The sequence below is a fragment of the Saccostrea cucullata genome, unplaced genomic scaffold (genome assembly GCF_032062105.1).
Source record: "Saccostrea cucullata isolate Sc308-1 unplaced genomic scaffold, CSIRO_AGI_Scuc_v1 ctg955, whole genome shotgun sequence".
Lineage (NCBI taxonomy): Eukaryota > Metazoa > Mollusca > Bivalvia > Ostreida > Ostreidae > Saccostrea > Saccostrea cuccullata.
Window position 1 is genome coordinate 268338 of NW_026928431.1, and position 7031 is coordinate 275368.

The following is a 7031-nucleotide window of genomic DNA, read 5'->3' on the forward strand; positions in this document are numbered from 1 at the left end:
TGCTATTATGCTTCTCATGATGTTCTGTCATTAGTTTTTAGTATAATATCTTTGGTCATTTTGAATATACAAGCGAGTCATGTGTCATTCTTCAGCTCTCACAAAATCGAAAAACAGCATGTCATTGGAGCCATTTTAACGTTTTTCCTGTGTCGTATAGCACATTGTTCAGACCAGTTGGCTGTACAGAAAATGTTAATTTTGAATTAAAATCAAAATATTTTGTAAACAGTACTAAAGGTGTATTGTCGAACAAATGACTCAATCAAATCAGACTAAAACAGAAGGAGGATTAGCATTTTAAAGGAGTTTCATAAAAAAATTCTATATTATATTTTCTGTATATATAAAATCCACGGCAACAACGTTTGACTAATTTTAAAATCTAACGCACTACAGTATGATAGTGTAGTCTACTTTATCATTTACTTTAATTATATTGAAATCAAAACCATGATAGGAGGAGGATCATTTTGAAGAAATTTCATACAACACTGTAGGAGAAGTAGCGTTCTAAAAAGAAAGAATGCTATGAAATTTCTACTTTTAAGATCCATGGCAACACCGTTCATCAAAATCCAATATTTCACTGTGCAGTCTCTTTGTACTTATGTCATAGGTGCCCGTCGTCCGTATGTCTGGCTTTCAACAAAATCTTATATCGCTAATCGTACTAGTTTTGGTCCATTTTAACTTAACTTGGAACACAAGTAGAGTATATTAATGAAGACTTGTAACTTAGGGCATTTTTATTTTTATTTTAAAAGCCTGATTTCAATATATATTTAAGTTTGCATACAAGCAGCATACACTGAAATACATGATTAAGTGCCTCGGTTTCGATGTTCTCGTGTTTACTAAAACAGAAATTTCTGAGAAATTCCTTTAAAATGCTACTCATCCTACAGGTTTGATCTGATTTCAATATATAACTTGGCACAACAAGTAAACTAAACTAAAATGCATACTTTCATTTTATAAAAAATTGATTTCGCTCAATGTTGTTTCCATAGTACATGTAAATAGAAATATATGTGAAAATCTTTAAAACGTTACTCCTTCTACATATTTTGACATACAGTCGAATAAAATAAAACGAAATTATTTATTCAATTGCATCAATTATTTCTTTAGATGAATGTTGTTGCCATTCTTACTGAAAAAAAAGAACTTTTTCTAAAATTCCTTTTAAACGCAATAATCCCTCTTTTAGTTTAAGTCCGATTTTGAAATAATTTTGCACGCGAGTATATATACTACACTAAGGTACATAATTAGACTACATTAAGAATCAGTCGTTCGTACAGACCACAAGAGCTATAATATCACCAGAGACTTCTGGTTCTTTTAATACTTTCTACTTCTTGAAAAGCCCACGAAAAGTTATTTGTAACTGTCAAATAAATTTTTACAAAACGAGTCATTTATGAAAAAAAAATGGACAGGACAACATCTTAAACGGTTACAGGTAAGTAATTGGAATAAAAAAATATAATAAAGGCACAAATAAAATCTAATCCAACATGGAATGAAATATACGAGATGCAACTCGTATATTAACCAAACTTCGAAGTTTTCACTTTAATAAATGTGATTATTTAAAAACTACTTTATAGAATGCTATATTTTCAAATTATTACAACAAATGAGTCTTCTCAATAATTGTAAAAAGAAAATAAAATATCACCGATGAATATCAATGTTCCGTGACAAAGCTTAAAAACAATAAATCTGTACTTTGCGGCACGTGTTTTGTGTAATTAAAATATTTTTTTGATCATAATTAAATTTTAAAAACTGGTTTCACTTTAAAAAAAAAAGACATTGTCAAAATGACCTTTGAGATAGAAGGGAGAGCAGTTGGAATGTTAATATCTGGACCATCCTTGCACCACGTTTTACTCAATTTTATTTTAATGTTTATTTGTCCTTAATATCACATTTAAAAATTAACAACTGGTATCAAAACCCATTTAAACACATTTTTCTATAGACTGTGCGTCATTTTCATCGCCAATTGAACACAATTTGAAATTAAGCTTTGAACAAAATATAACCAAATCGAAAGTGACGTTGAACTTCGCCTGAGGCCAAAATTTCGCGTCACACCAAGTTAAAAGAGGGTAAAATTGTCCTGAAACAATCTTAGAAACATGAAAACAAACAATTTCAATTGTATGAAAAATATGAGAAATCAGTGCTCTTGACAGTCTAATGTCATATGGCAAAGGACAGAGAGGACGATGGCGACAGCTTGTTGAAGCCTTATATCCCATTGGGGACGAAGAAGATAAGTAAGTTGATACATTAATTTTTTTTCTGATTGATATATGTCTGCAATACTTTTAAATGCAGTACACAATCTTTGATACCTTAAAGAACTTTAACTTTTTTTAAAGATAAAGTTAGGTACATGTACTAGTGATTGGCTACTAGAAGACGGTAAGTTAGCTACTATACTTAACTGTATACGACAAGTGGAAAAGGTAGCTACTAGTAACTGGCTACTAGTAACTGACTTACAATGTCATCTAAACTGCCCTACGAATATTAATTAAAAGACAAATAAGATATTGAATATATTTTTAATTTTATTTAGAATGACAATCTGGTTTAGCAACAATGATATTAAACTCCAATTACATTACACGTAGAACATTTTAATATCAGATTTTTGACTAGCAAAATAAAACCTTCGAATTGTTAGAATTTAAAAGAAAATTTTAAAAAGCAATAAATGTTTTTTATGCCCCTTAATCAAAAATTCGGAGGGGGGGGGCATATCGTAGTTTTTGCCCTGTTCCTCTAGTTGACTGTCTGTCCGCAAAAAAATGTTAAGTTCCAAGACAGTACCGTTGTCAGAAACCTTTAAAGTTAAGCACTGAAAATGCTTCGTTGTCATGAATTTACAGGTGAGGTTATGACAAAATCCGTCCGGTGTCATGCCTTTAGAAGGCAGGCCGTGAGCAGTTTTTAATTTTTTAAGTTAAATCATTTCAACCAATGTCTGAAATTGCAATGGGGAACAGGACTGACACCCCTTTTGGTGTTGTATGAATTTCAGCCGTTAAAATGAAGTAATAAAAGAGAAGTTTGCGTTAGCGATATTAAACCCTGGTGAAATCAAACGTGGATTTCATTCATTTTCCTTCTAAAATGTTATATTTTTTGTAAATAGAATATTATATTTACCAATTGGTGCAGTCAGTATCAAGGCATGTTATAAGCCTTTACAGAAAAAAATAGAACAATTTAAAACTGAAAATTTTGATTTATTACTATTATGTCCGTTGTCATAACAAGATACGAAAATTCAGTCCGTTGTCATCGGTCCGTTTTCGCTACTGTACTGTACGAATACACTATGAAGGAGGTCGATTTTAGTTTTTTTATGCTTTGATAAATTTTAAGCATGCCTTCAATAAATGGGTGAACTATTTGTCACAAGGAACTAAACCAGGGGCATCCCCCCACTTTTTCCCCAACCTTACTTATACTACAGGAAATGTTAATTGAAAGCCTGGTTGCCCCCCCCCCACACACACTTTTAGTAATATGCCAAAAATGTAGTATTAGAATTGGTGCTGAAAGAAGTTGACATTGAGAAAAAGTATACCCCCCCCCCGAAATAGGATTTTCGACTTTGGGCAACAATTGCCTTTTTTGGGGGGGGGTTGTCAACTTTTTCAGGTAGGTAAAAAAAAAATTTTCTCTGGCTGGCCCCCACTTTCAAAAACGATGCTACGATACTGTAAACGTATGCTATTTCTATATTTCATATAGTATTCAGCTTTTGTTTTTCATACATAACGGCTTCGGTCTTTTTCCTTAAAAATTAATTTCAAAGTGAAAGAAGAAATATGCGCCCGAAATCTCGATTGCCGCCTACATTTTGCACCCATTTAATTCAATATTAAGGTCAGACGACACGTTCCTCAAATATACATTTTGTATCCCTTGGTATTTTATAAAAAATATTCAAAGAATGGGTGGACTTAACTGGCCAGAAAAAATGCCGTAAATTTAAGTTTCACAAAATGTTTATTTTTTTCCATTCACATAAACTCCCGATATCTTAACCGTGTATTCATGGTACGGATGTGAATTTTAAACGCTTTTTAGTGGTAAATTAAATGAAAATCGAAGGCATGGTGCCTGAAGATTTCTTGAATATCAATAGATAATCAGGGTCACGCATTTTACATCGTATGAATACATAGTCAGCACGTGCTTGTCGGCTGTTCTTAAGAATACTGTAGTTGTATATTGAACAGAATAATGTTATATTAAAAGGAGAAGAGCCGACAAAAGTGTGCTCACACCTAATTTAACAAAAAAACATGTTCGAAAGAAACTTCTAGCTTCCATTGTTATGTCTTCGATTGACCTGTTTAATATTACATATCATCACGTGATGTCCACCTGCGAGTGTACTCGTGAAAACAGTTACATTGTATTCTTCAACCTGACCTCGATATAAATTATGTCTTTGAGCGCGTTTTGTTGCCGTTTTCCGTATTTTGCAAAATAAGTATTGTTTTAATTTTGCGTGTCATCACATTTTTAAAATAATGACATCGCTGTAATATGCTTAACACGTATTCGAATCTATGGAGAGAGAGAGAGGGATAGAGAGATGTCAACAATGACGCCGATCGATAACTCCGCCTCCTATAAATATTGATTGTGTGACATAAAAACCAGTCCGGGTACATGTCGAATTCCGGAAGACGATACTCATGTATCGTTCCTTCAATTTTGATACATGATAACATGGCATTGTTTTTGTACAAATGTTCCACCTAATATAACCAAGTATATGTTGCTCTTTCCATTGCTCGTTATATATTTTGGATTCACTTCATTAACAGCTTGGTAGCGGAGTCGCAAAAAGATCCAAAATAGGGCGTTAAGTCCACCCATTCTTTGTCATTCTCTTCCGATTTTTACATTGTTTTCAAAATGTTTCTAAACATAAATACACCAAAAATTGTGATTTAGGGCATTCAGAAGATTACCCATAAGAGTTATATAAGAAGTATGCCCCTGTGGTATCTTGTCCAAATGCATGGTAAGGTACCCTGATTTTTTGTGTGGAAATTGTTTAAGTACCTATACTCCAAAGACAAAGCCTTAGGAAAAATTATATATTTTTGAGGAACGTGTCGTCTGACCTTAATGGCAATTTGGCCATAAAATCGGTTTTTTATCCAGCTCTTGAAAAAAGGGAAGGGGGTAGACGATATTCTCCATTAAAAGATCACCATATTTATGAAATAGTCTTGGATATGATTAAATGTTCTTAATAGAGAACACCAAACACGTAACGAACGCATATCGGTTTAACGAACGGTAAGCTTATTTACCTTGTGATTAGCTGTGTAACTGACGGAACGTACGGATGAATAAACGTATAGATAAACTAAAATTGTTTGTCAGTTTGATAATACAAACGTTTTTGTGTTACATGTACCAGTATGATATAAATATATGCATATGTTCAGGTGTGTTTTTATTGATTCCTTTTAATTAACTTATAATGAATGAAAATTAATCCATATTATATTAAAGCATTGGCAGACCAGAGGGGGGTTCCGGGGGTTTGAACCCACACTTATTTTTGGAGACAGAGAGAGAGAAATAGATTTTCTGTAATAGATATTTATACGTCTAATCATCATGATCATTTGATAAAAAAAATCGCTGTCTCTTCTGCTCGCTAGATCTGTAGATTATTTGCTTTCCTCCGTGTACCTTCACAACCCCGTCGAAGGGCTCCTAACATCCACAAGTAACATGCAAGGAAGATTCCATCAAACTCTGGCTATACCATTTTTGGACCATCTTCAGAAGTAACTAACTTTTAGAAGTATGCATATTAAATATTTTTAATCAATATAGATAAATGTTAAAATGTTTCTGTAGTATGCAGAAGGAGGGGGCTCATGTTTTCTGAGAATAATCATTTGCTGCAGTTAAAAAAAAAAATTTTTTTTGGAAGCTCCTTCCACATTTTTTGTTTCTGGAAAATACGCAGATTCAAGATTGAAAGTAATGTACCGAACAGAAAAATGACACGAAGCCCCCTCTACCCCCCTGTATGTTTTTTTGTTTTGATTATGTTTGTATGTTGTTTTTTTTTTTTGGTCAATATTTTTGGAGCCCCCCCCCCCTCTTTTTTATAAATGAAGCTACGGACTTGAAGTGGCCATGGTGTGACTCTATGCATGAGTGCAGGGTACATCGACCTGGACCCCCCCCCCTTTTTTTTATTACGATAAATTATAAATGTTTTATATATGACACGCCAAATTCACAAAAATAAGCTACAAATAGTTTCACAGTCGATAAACTAGGTTTATCGGTTGTAAACTATAGTTTACGGACTGTAAACTATAGTTAACAAGTTGAACGTTAATCTATATTTTACATCTGTAAACCATAGTTTACGCAATAATGTACGTTTTACAAATCGTAAACTAAACACTGAAAACAATCATCTGCGGTTGCAGAACATAGATTATCTGATAAATACAGTTTCACGATTTGTAAACTATGGTTTACAGCTCTTAAGTATAGTTCACGATCTGATTACTATAATTTCACGATTTGTGAAACTATGATTAACAACTTTTAGTTCACGATTGAAATTATAGTTTACGGACGTGAATCTATGTTTATCAACAAAATCTATCGTTAACGTTTTTTTAAAGACAAATAAACTTAGATTAGCATTCGTAAACTAAAGTTAACAACTGTTAAATATAGTTTTACAGATGAAAACTATAGTTAACCAATTGTTTACTGTAGTTTACAGTTGATATATCTAGTTTATGAAGTGTGAAACTATGTTTAGCTCATTTTTGTGAATTTGGCGTGCCATACTTATAGGTTGTAACAATTATCAATACCACGCTTTGAAAGAGCTGAGAACAATTTAACAATAGATGATCATATCTAACTAGGAAGTGGAGAAATATGTACAAGCAGTTAAACTGTCTAAATATTTATTCAGCGGCGGATCCAGGAAT